This window comes from Equus przewalskii, chromosome 4 (assembly GCF_037783145.1).
Source record: "Equus przewalskii isolate Varuska chromosome 4, EquPr2, whole genome shotgun sequence".
Taxonomy (NCBI): Eukaryota; Metazoa; Chordata; class Mammalia; order Perissodactyla; family Equidae; genus Equus; species Equus przewalskii.
Genome location: NC_091834.1, coordinates 94,364,965 through 94,376,838, shown reverse-complemented (window position 1 = coordinate 94,376,838; position 11,874 = coordinate 94,364,965). Strand labels below are relative to the sequence as shown.

The 11,874-nt window shown below is 41.9% G+C and overlaps 1 pseudogene; it reads right to left on the bottom strand.

Annotated features, from left to right (window-relative positions):
• Window positions 1-4,614: 4,614 nt before the first annotated feature.
• Window positions 4,615-5,551, bottom strand: LOC103558273 (olfactory receptor 9A4-like; annotated as a pseudogene).
• Between the last annotated feature and the right edge of the window lie 6,323 nt (window positions 5,552-11,874).

The following is an 11,874-nucleotide window of genomic DNA, read 5'->3' as shown; positions in this document are numbered from 1 at the left end:
AGGCCACCTGCCGCAGGAATCTGGCCTGTAACTTTATTAACTGGTGGGCATTGAAACACAGCTCGACGATTTCTCAGGATGATGAACACACAGCTTTCAAAGGGAGATCTTATTATTCAATCATTCAACTTTTGAGTTACATGAACTGGCTTTTAAATGTCTTCCTACTTAAATCTTCAAAATTCTACACAAAATATTTGTCAATCCCAATAACTAGCCCATGGAATCTTGACCTTCCAGCATCAAGACTGCCCACCTTTGCATGCATCTTGACCTTCCAACATGCAGACTCCCCATTTTCGGATGCAAGTTGTCCTAGTTTGGGTTTTTTTTTAATATGTCCATGATGCTCTGCACTTAGAGCCTTCTTCAAACTGCAAAGACAAATCCTTCAGTTCTGGGGGATTTTCTCATGTTTTCTTTTATAATTTGCTCATGTATGTTTCCTTTGCTCTATTTTTATGGAACAGTCATATTCAGATAAGGGGCTTCTGAATTAATCCTGTAAGTTGCTTAACTTCTCTCTAATTTTCCAAGACTTTTTGCCTATTTTTGATGTTTTTATGCATATTTCTTTAATTTTTTTCTTTGACTTTTTTATGGATTTCTTTTTGCTAGTCCCAATATTATATTCTATAAGCCCTTTCTTTTATTTTCTGATTGTTTTTTACATAGCATCCTGTTCCTCTTTAGAATATAATATTTTCTAAAAGTTAAAGGATATATACTGTAGGTTGTTTTTTATCTTAATTTCTTCTGCTCTCTATCTTATCTCTGTTTTCCTCCAAGTCCTTTTCTTCTGTTTGTTTTATTTCTCTTATAGTGAAAGTTCTTCTCATGTATATCTGGTCCTTCATTATCATTTCATAATTTGTATATTTTTCTCTCTCTCGCTCTATTTAAACTGTAAATTTTGTATCCGTAGCCCTAAAATCTAGAGTTTTCCCAACTTAATCTTTTTTAATGATAATAAAGTCTTATTTCTTCCAGCTGTTGTGGTGAGTGGGTGGAATGTGGATACAGTGAACAATCATCCTGGCTTGATGATTGACTAGGGAGTTCCCAGCAAGTGGGACTTTCAGATTTAAAACTGGGACAGTCCTTGGCCAAATGACGTGAATGTTCACCCTACTTGTGAACAGGTATTTCCTTGGCTACACAGAAAATGCAAAGGGCTCTTGGTATCTAACTGCTCTTTACACATTTTTAGTCAATATCCCTCTTTTTAACCCCAAGTCTCACCCTCACAACTTCCATGGTAGCTGGGGCCTCCATGGGACGAGTCTCTCACTGGTTCTGTTGGGTGAACGGACTTGCTTCTCTTTGGTTTTCCCCTTTGCAGAAACTTAGTTTGCATCTCATAGTCTTATTATCTTGGAAACACTTCTCTCTGCTTTCCCGTATCAAAAATTAACTGCAAAATATCGCCCATGGTACTTTTTTCCCCTTCTCTTTGTCTTTGTTAGTTAATTCCCTTTTTATCCCCATAGGGGGCCTTTTAGTATGGTTCGGGGAGCAAGTGCAAATGAATGGCCAATTGATCATTTTAAACAGAAAGTCAGGCTACTTTTTTCTTCTTTTCCCTGGAACTTAACTGAAGCATCCTGGGGGAAGGGTCAGCTGTCTGTTTTTCTGGAATCCTAATCCTCCCTGATGCTATATCCCCTATTTTCTGTCCCCAGCCTAATAAGGGTACATAGGAGTTATTAGGGTACTCCTAGAGAGTGAATGTGGTCCAATTTGGACCAGAAGAAGAGAATGAATTACATCTGTGTATTGGTGGGGAGGGATGGGTAAGAGTTGAAGAAAGGGCAGATTTAGGAGAGGTGTCTCCTCTGAGCTCTCTCTGGTACTTAGCGAGTCAGGGAGAGACGATACATGTATGAACAGCTCAAGTCACAGAGCCTTGGAAAATATCCTGTTTTCTGGTCTAGACTGAGCCTGACAAAGCGTCAGAATTAGGAAAGTAGAAAAATGAATAGTTATAAATAGGCTGTAAATAGGGCAAGAAACCAAATAAGTTCACTTCCGAAGTCAATGTCTTTGACACTAAAATTGGAGAAGTATCATCGCTGACAATTTGTAAAACAGATATCACAGTGCAGGGCTAGCCTCTGATCCAAAGTTGCTAGTGTTGCGCTGGGAGGTGGAGAGGTGGGTTACACTCAGGGGTGTGCCTGTGTGCTTGCATGCATGCATACACATGAATGCATCATAGGAACACAACTTTACGGATGTTAACCTCTAGTTAACATATTGCTCTTTAATCCTTAACTAAAGGTCTCCTCTAATGCCACCAGACAGTCGGTGGAGATTTCTCTATCTTTGGGCATCTGTAAATGTCAGAGCCATCTCAAAATCAGGAAAAACATTTTTCTCCACTCGAGAAGTTTTTCTGCACTGACTCACAAGGGACTAATTATTTCATCACTTTGAAAACTTTGTAAGGGATTAAAGCAATTATCTACTTCCTAGATGGCACACACCTTCACTCAACTTCTACTAATATAGCAGGGCACAAAATCACTCAGAATGTTCTCTTGAGAGACTCTCTGCTGCAATTCTCCCAGCTTCTTATCATGCCCCTCCCCTCATTACAAATCAAGTACAGAAACGTCTTTTTTTCTTACTCTTCCTTTCTGAAGTGATGAAGTTCTCGACTTCTGGGTTTGGGGAACTTGGGTTAAGATAAGCAAATTACCCCATCATCACCAGCATCACACTGGAATAGCTCTGTCTCAAATTTAGATTAATATAAAATGCAGGGTGATTTCTTTTATTTTTGATTAGTAAGGAATTATTATGAAGTGGAATGTAAAAACCTACATAATAAAGAGTTTTATTCCCCGCGTGATTCTTATTATTCCCCTTATGACCACCACATTCCCAGTTTATCCCAAAGATATCCCAGCTATCCCAAAGATAACCAGTTTCCTGTGCTCTGTTTCCAGACCTTTCTTCATGCAAATATGAATATAAATTAATTTTTACTTTCTTCTTACAAAGAGGTAACAAACTAAATAAAACGTTCTGCTCTTTGCTTTTCTTACTCAACAGAATTTCTTGGAGATCTTTCTTTTAATGACATAGAAAATTTTCTCATTGTTTTTGTAGCAGCCTAATGTTTGACTGAATGGAAGTTCCATAAATTATTTAAACAGTCACCTTTTGATATACATTTGGGTTGCTAATATTAAACTTGTGTGTTTACAAATAATGATGGAGAAGAAATTTGTAAGCTAGTCTCATATGACACAGAAATGTTAATTGAGAATACTGGATGTGACAAGAACAAGGATGGTACAATACTGGAACTGAGACATACAGATGAGGAAGCTCAGGGTTGAGCTGAAAGGCATCTTGGTATAGTTGGTCCTTGTAAGGAAAGAGATGGGGGAAAAGAACACAGAAATGAATCTGACATTCATGGAGAGACCTGAAAAAGAATCAGAAAAGAAACTAGGCAAGGGAGGGGACATGAGGTATCTAAGAGAGAAGGGAGATGGAAAGCATATGTCAAGATTGAACAATGTGAGAAATGCAGAGTGAAGTGACCAGGGGTTGCCTCTTTATTTGCACTCCTGTCTCAGCCCAGAGAAACAGCAAGGTCAGTACTCCCTTGTCACTTCAGCTCCCAGAATACAGCCCCGTTGCCTTCACACATTTGGGGCTGGCATGGTGATATGAGTGATGCCAGATAAGAAAATGCCTCTTTCCAAGACCCTCCCTCCACCATCTGAGAAAGTCCACCAATTAGAAACGTGTCTGTATTAACAGAAATCTGGTCCTGAGATTCGTAAAGAGTCAGCATTATGGAGTGAGTTCATGCTCACAATTGCCAATTGAGAAAATCTACAGAGAGGTCCTGTCACTCTTAGACTTTGGGACAGGAAACTCAAGAAAAGGTAGAAGCCTGAGGCTGGACTTAGGATCACTCAGGGAGCTAATATAGGGAGCTTCCGGCAATAAGAAAATCTTGGAAGCACAAGACATATAAGGGAAGATGACCTCAGCACCCAGAATCAAACATTTAGGTCAGCTGTCAGAGAATGAATTACACTTCCTCGCTTTTCCCATTCAAATATCTGAGTGTTCTAAAAAATCACACGTATTTTGTACATTTATACTTGTCTAACTTATTTTGTGAAATGTAGTTTAGCTAGAAAAGTGTGTACTCGAGCCCGGCCCCATGGCCAAGTGGTTAAGTTCGTGCGCTCCGCTGCAGCGGCCCAGGGTTTCGCTGGTTCGGATCCTGGGGGCGGACATGGCATCACTCATCAGGCCACGTTGAGGTGGCATCCCATATGCTACAACTGAAAGGACCTGCAACTAAGATATATAACTATGTACCAGGGGGATTTGGGGAGATAAAGCAGAAAAAAATAAACAAATAAATAAAAGTGTGTACAAATGTATATATCCAGTTAAAAAATAATAAAGTGATCTCCCATGGAGGAAATATCTAGTTAGAAAATGAGGCACTGTCGGTATCTTAAAATTCCTTTGTAGATCACAAACTATTTGATGAAGAAAATGATCATTTAACATTTGAGTGAGTGCTTTCAGATTATTCAGGTGCATGATGATGAGTACGTGATTGCCCTTAGGACAGAGCTAATCCTTGAGGAGTTGACAGCAGCATTTCATGACATCTCAAAAGGCCTCTATGAATTTGTCATTCTGGAGGGTAAAGATAAAATGGCTCAGAAAAAGGGTCACCCCTGAAACCACCAGTGACACCACCCTGTCGTTCTCAGCTGCCTGTGTTTGCTTGGGTTTCACACACAGGAACAGGCAGTTGTCACAGCCAATCATGACAAAGGTGAAATGGGAGGCACATGTAGGGAAGGCTTTCCTCTGGCCAGAAGCTGAGGGGATCTTGAGGATGGTGGAGATGATGTAGGTTTAGGAGATAACTGCAGGGATCAAAAACCAAAAAAGAACAAAAACAGCCATTAAGAAGAAGGTAAACTCCATGAAAAGAGCGTTATTGCAATAGTTTGAGCAATTGCCCTCAGTCACAGAAAAAATTGTTCACCACATTTGATTTGCAGTAGGAAAGATGAAATGTGGCATAAACTGGCCAAATTTGAAAAAGGAACCCAAACACCCAAGATACAATTACCACAAAGTTGTAGGTGCAGCTGTTCATAATGATGTTGTACCTCAGAGGGTTACAGACAGTCACGTAATGCTCCATAGCCATTGCTCCCATTAATATAAACTCTGACAAACCCAAAGGTAATACAGTTGTGCACCACACACAGTCAAAGATACTGTCTGCATTCCAAGGAGCAGCAACCCCCAGAGCATCAAGGGGACAGCAGTGGATGTGATCAGGATCTCCAGGATGGATAGGTGACCAAGGAAGAAATACGAGGGGGACAGCAGACATTTATCAACACAGACCATCATGATGATGACAGTATTTCCAATCAATGTCACAGAGTAGAAATGGGAGAAGGTAGCAAATAAGACAACAACATAATTCTTGGGAGCCAGGGAAGGCTAAGAGATAAAATTCAGTGGCACTGGAGTGATTCCCTAACATTTAGTTCTGAGCACTTGTTCTTTGTGAAATCTAGAAAGCAAAAGAGATAACATTGCTCCTGATCTCAAAAGAAGTAGAAAAAGTTCCAGGCAGAGAAAAGCGTTCCCCTTGTCTTCACAGGCTTGACAACATCACCACGAAGAGTTCATGTTCTACTGTTTCCTCTACATGGTCAGTGCTACTATTTTTTAAGAAAATACATGATATATGAAGAAAATTGAATCTGGTCAAGAAGATGAACACAGTCACCAATGCTATACCATGAGCAAGACAGCCCCTTGCTCAGCAGGCACCATCTGCATCTCAATCTACAGGTTATCCTGCCTCCCACTCTGCTCTGAACAGCCACACACAGGGAAGGTGTGCTTCCTTGACCACTGTGCTCCTTTTCACCACTAAGTCCCTTTCGTCTGAAATGCCCAAACTATCTGGTCTACCAAGTATATGCTGTCCTGCGAACCCTGCTCCAGGATCACATCCTATGGAAAAGTTTTCCCACCAATCCTACCCAGAGCTGGTTATATGCTTACTTTGTTTCTTCCTGACTCAGGGTCCATTTGCGTCATATTCATTTTGAAGCTTTTCCTTTACCTCGAGCATCATTGGTATCACAGGTGGGTATGAATGTGGGGGAACTCTTTGAGGAATTTCTGTAATATCTTGAGGACAAGGAGTGTCTTTCTCAGGCTACTGGTCAGCTAGCTCCCTGAGTGAATTATTGCTTTCTTTCTCCCTACTCTTGGAAGGGAAAGTCTGCCTTGCTTTTCTCCCCAGTGAATGTGTCTTCTCATAGGAGGTAGGCTAACAAGCCCCTGGGCTTAGTCAGTCAGGGGCCTCTCTCTCCCAGACTCTACTACCAACTTCAGACTAACAGGTAGAGGGTCTAGAGGAGAGCGTGGGAGGAGCTTCCATTCTCGATGTCCAACTGTCCCACACTGACCTCATGCTGGGACTGACAGACAAGAGACTAAAGGTCCAATTTCAACATCCTCTGCCTTCACAAGAGCTCGAAACCCTAGATCCAGCAGGAAGTCAAAGGCACCAAATGTGAAATCTGGGCCCAGTCCACACCCTGCATAAAAGTGGCCATGCTCTCAGTCTAACAGAAGTTCAAAAAGTCTCCCTAGAGCCAATGTTCCTTTTACAACCAGGTTTTTCCTCCACAATTATATGTAAAATTAAAGATTCACCTGTCACCAACATGAAATAGACCCAAGGTCCTGAGCCCCCTAGGATTTCTGTGTTCCATTCTTCATTTCCTTCAGGTCTTTGCTCAAGTACCCAAGCTCAGGGAGCCTTTCCTCATCATCCTCTCTAAAAGGACACATACCACCCTTCACTCTCTATCACCTCACCAAGATATATTTATCTTCTTAGCCCTCCTCAACTGAAATTATTTCTTTACTTTTTGTTTATTTTCTCTTGCATTTTATAATGTAAGCTCTATGAAAGCAGAAAGTTTGCCATGCTTGCTTACTGTTTCTGATACTCGATGAATAATTGTTTTTTGGAGGAAGATTAGCCCTGAGACAATATCTGCTGCCAATCCTCCTCTCTTTTTTTTTGTTTTTTTTGGCTGAAGAGGACTGGCCCTGAGCTGACGTCCATACCCATCTTCCTCTACTTTGTATGTGGGATTCCTGCCACAGCATGGCTTGCCAAGTGGTGCATAAGTCCACATCAGGGATCTGAACCAGTGAACCCTGGGCCGCCAAAGCAGAATGTGTGAACTTAACCACTGCACCACTGGGCCGGCCCCCTTGATGAATACTTTTTAATGAATAAGTCAATGAATCGATCAATTAAAGAATGAATTCATGAACAAAGCTTATCTAGTCTTGGCTATGGCCAATTTTGAAGTCAACTCTGCTTTGTCTCCCTTCAGTATTCACTGAAACACTGCCCTGTCAACATTCAGTCCTTTCTTTGCAGATCCCTCATAAAATGGCAATTGGGTAACATCTGTTTGGAGAGCTCAGTAGTCTGCCTTCCATCATTTCTGTTTAGCCAGGACCAGATGAAAAGAATGGAGAGGAGGGTCCTGACAAGAGCAAGGAGCTGTGCTTATGTCCAATATTGAGTCAGCAAAGAGCTGAGTCTACTCTCTGCTGCACAAGGAGTGGGGATTTGAAGATGAGCCCATCCACTCTTCTGCTCCCCTAGCCCACTCTTCAGGCTGTAGGTATCCTTGTTCTAGAAGGAAGCCAGACCCAAAACTTCCCATCCTGATCCTCTCCTATTCTGTCTTTCACAGAGGAAAACTCCTGAAAGACACTTACCTCCAGAGAAAAAGATTGAACTGGAAAGTTCTATAGCTCTCAAGGATGTGGCCCAGACTACTATGCTCAGTGTGACTAGTGCTGAGCATCCTCTGTGGGCCAGAGCAAGCTGCTGCTGTCTTCATTCTCAGTGAAAGAGAAAACATTCTTCACACTAGCACATACAAAAAGTTCCAGTAATAATAGTGCTGTGGGAAGCCCAAGCATCTCTCTCTGACTTTCTCACTCCTTATTTCCCTCCCCAACGTGTCCCCAAGGGGAGTAAAAATCTGTCCAAGCTCAGAAATTCTCGGCATGCAGTCAAGGGAAAGCCAAAGAAACCTTCAGCCTTCTCTCCTGGGACTAACCAAATTTTAGAACTCTTAAAGGTTTTTTTAAATGGCCAAACTTGAAATCTCCTTTGTCGGGAGTTTCTCAGCACCCAGGCTGCCTTTCTCCTAGGCTCCAAGTCCTGGGTACCACAAAGCAGTTCAAACCAGCCTCCTGCTCTCCTCTTCGCATATTTCTAATTCCATTTAGGCCTACAGAGCCTAAGACCACCCAAGCAGAAGACACCACAAACCATTCAAAGACGTATATCAGAAACCTACATGCCAGAGATGGGCAAGTGATGTGAGTAAAATGGTGGATGAGGCCACTCCAAGCTCCTGTTCCTCCACAAAAACAGCAGAAAACAAGCGGAAACTGTCAGAACTAACTTTATCAGAAGTCTGGAAAACATTTGAAGATTTATAGCAACCAAGGAATCACTGATTCAAGAAAAACGCAACTTAAGATTGTTAGGAAAGGGAAGCAGACCATGCAGAGCAACAGGCATGCTCAGGAGTAACTTTCAAGAATGACTTCTAAAGACTCATGTTGCCTGAGGATGATGCTCAGAAGAGGAAATAAAGGGGGTCAGGAGTGGCTATTTCTCACATTTTAAACATTCCCTCATGGAGTGACGTCAGCATCATGGCCGAGTGAGTTATTCCCTTTGTCTTTCCCCTCTAAGTTATAACCAGTCAAACATCCATTGATCAACAATGGACTCCCTGCACAGTGTACCAGAATGCCTGAGAGGTCCATGCATCTATACATCTGATGGTGGGAGGACGGGACCTCTGGGAGGCAGTGGAACTAGAAGGGCAGCACCCTTCACCAACCCTGGCAATGGCGATCCAAAAGGTGGATGCTCACACTGGTGACCAGAGGCTGCAGGACCTGAGAGCGCACTTGCAGCTTAGCCCCTGCCCCCCCCCCCGACCCCCAGAGTGGTGGTGGTGGCACACACATCCTGAAGCTTCAGGACACAGAGTGGTGCCAGTGACCCAGCCCCCTCCCCAGCCCCCAGTAATAGCTCCAATCTTTCCAGCAGTGGGGACAGCATCTAAAACATGGATTTTCCTGGCAGGGGTGGGGTGCCCTGACCAGAGGTTTCAGAAAGCACATAGGTGTATGGCAGAGACTCCAGGAGCAGCAACAGCATTTGTGGCTTAGCCACTTCCCCTCCCCCAGCAGTGGCAGGTGGCATCTGTGACCTGGGGCTTCAAAAACCACTGCAGAACATGTGACCCAGCCCCTAGTCGTGGCACCACTGACACCAGCTCTACCAGCAGCAGGGGCTCCATACAAGATCCTGGGCCCCCAGCAGCAACAGGAACACCTGTGAACCCAGTACCCCTGGCAGCAGTGTTGCCAGCACCTGTAGAAAACCCAGGAGCAGCAAAGCAAGTGGTGCCTGGAAGAGCAGCACCCAAGCGTATGGAGAGCCCAGCGAGAGCCAGGGGAAGCACCCAAGACACAGGCAACCCCACAAGCAGTGCAAGTGCTCACAGCCAAGTGACACCTGAGGCAGCACCCGAAACTGCATCAACATTGTAAGTTGCAAGGCAATAGCAACCTCAGAGGCAAAAGCAACACAAAGATGGCACTGACAGCACCTCTTGCACCGGCAGTGGAGCATGAAAAGTGCAGGCTCTCAGATACAACCAGAAGCAGCTCAGAACCAAAGTGACCAAAGTTATACCCCAATAAGAAAGGTGGTTACTACCACAAACGCCCTGGCAGAGCAGTAACCAATCAAGTACCATGAAGAACTACAGTAACATGGCAGAACAGAAAGAAAATAGCAACTCTCCAGAAACCAAATTTGAAGTCACAGAACATTACAATCTAACTGACAGAGAATTTGAAATAGCTGTCATAAAGAAAATCAATCTTACAAGAAAACTCAGAAAGACAGTTGAATAAGCTCAGAAATGAAATTCATGAAGAGAAGGAATACTTCACCAAAGAGATTGAAACTCTAAAAAAAAACCAAACAGATATGCTTGAGATGAAGAACATAATTAAAGAGATGAAAAATAAAGTAGAAAGCTTTGGAAGTAACGCAGGCCATACAGAAGAGAGAACTAGTGACCTCAAAGACAGAAACCTAGAAATAATTCAGGTGGAAGAGGAGAGGAAAATAAGATCCTTTAAAAATGAATAAATTCTACGATAAATATTAGACTCAATTAGGAAAACCAACATAAGGATAATGGGCCTAGAAGAAGATGGAGAAAGGAGTAGAGAGCTTATTCAAAGAAATAATATCTAAGAAATTCCAAAACCTGGGAAAAGAACTGGATATACAAGAACATGAAGTTAATAGAACTTCTAATTATCTCCATACAAAAAGACCTTCTCCAAGGCATATTATATTAAAATTGTCAAAAGTCAATAACAAATAAAGAATGTTAAGGGCAGCCAGAGAGAAGAAAATAACTTACAAAGGAACCCCTATCAGGCTATCAGCAGATTTCTCAGCAGAAACTCTACAGACTAGGAGAGAGTGGAATAATACATTCAAAATATTGAAAGATAAAAATTATCAGCCAAGAATACTCTATCTAATAAAGTTATCCTTCTGATATGAAGGACAAATAAAGGCTTTCCCAGACAAACAGAAGCTGAGGGAGTTCATCACCCTTCTACAATGTTGAAAGGAGCACTTCTACATGAAACAGAAAAGCAAAGGTTTACAAAGTTTTGAGAAAGGTGAAAAATAGACAGACAGAATCTGAAAATTGCAACTCCATATCAGAATAGGTTAGTAAACAATTATAACATAAAGGCTAAAGGGAAAGAAAGCATCAAAAATAACTATAACTCCTTCAATTTGGCCACAAACTCACAACACAAAAAAGATAATGTGTGACAACAAAAACACAGAAGGGGAAGAGTAAAAGGGTGGAATCTGCACAGACTAATGGAGACAAGATGCTGTCAAAAGAAAAAGGATTACCTCATCTATGAGATCTTTTATACAAATCCCATGGTAATCACAAAACAAAAAATGAGAGAATAGTCACAAATCAGAAATATAGAGGAAACTGAGAAAAACATCACAGAAAACCATCAAACCGAAATGGCAGACAGAAATACAAGGAAAAAGAAACAATAGAAATGTGGAACAATCAGACAACAAAAGATAAAATGGGAGTATTAGGCTTTAATATATCAATAAACATTCTAAATTTAAATGGATTGAATTCACCAATCAAAAGACACAGAGTGGGGGCTGGCCCCGTGGCCGAGTGGTTAAGTTCATGCACTCCGCTGCAGGCAGCCCAGTGTTTCGTTGGTTCGAGTTCTGGGCGCGGACATGGCACTGCTCATCAGACCACGTTGAGGCAGCGTCCCACATGCCACAACTAGAAGAACCCACAAAGAAGAATACACAACTATGTACCAGGGGGCTTTGGGGAGAAAAAGGAAAAAATAAAATCTTTAAAAAAAAAAAAGACACAGAGTGGCTGCACAGATGAAAGAACAAGACTCAATAATATGCTACCACCAGGAAACACATCTCAGCTCTAAGGATAAACACAGGCTCAAAGTGAAAGGGCAGAAGATGATATTCCAAAAAATGGCAACCAAAAGAAAGTAGGCGTAGCCATATTTATATCAGAGAAAATAGACTTCAAGCCAAAAAGATAACGAGGCAATAATAGACATTATATAATGATAAAAGGGACATTCCATCAAGAAGATATAACACATTAATATATATGCATCTAA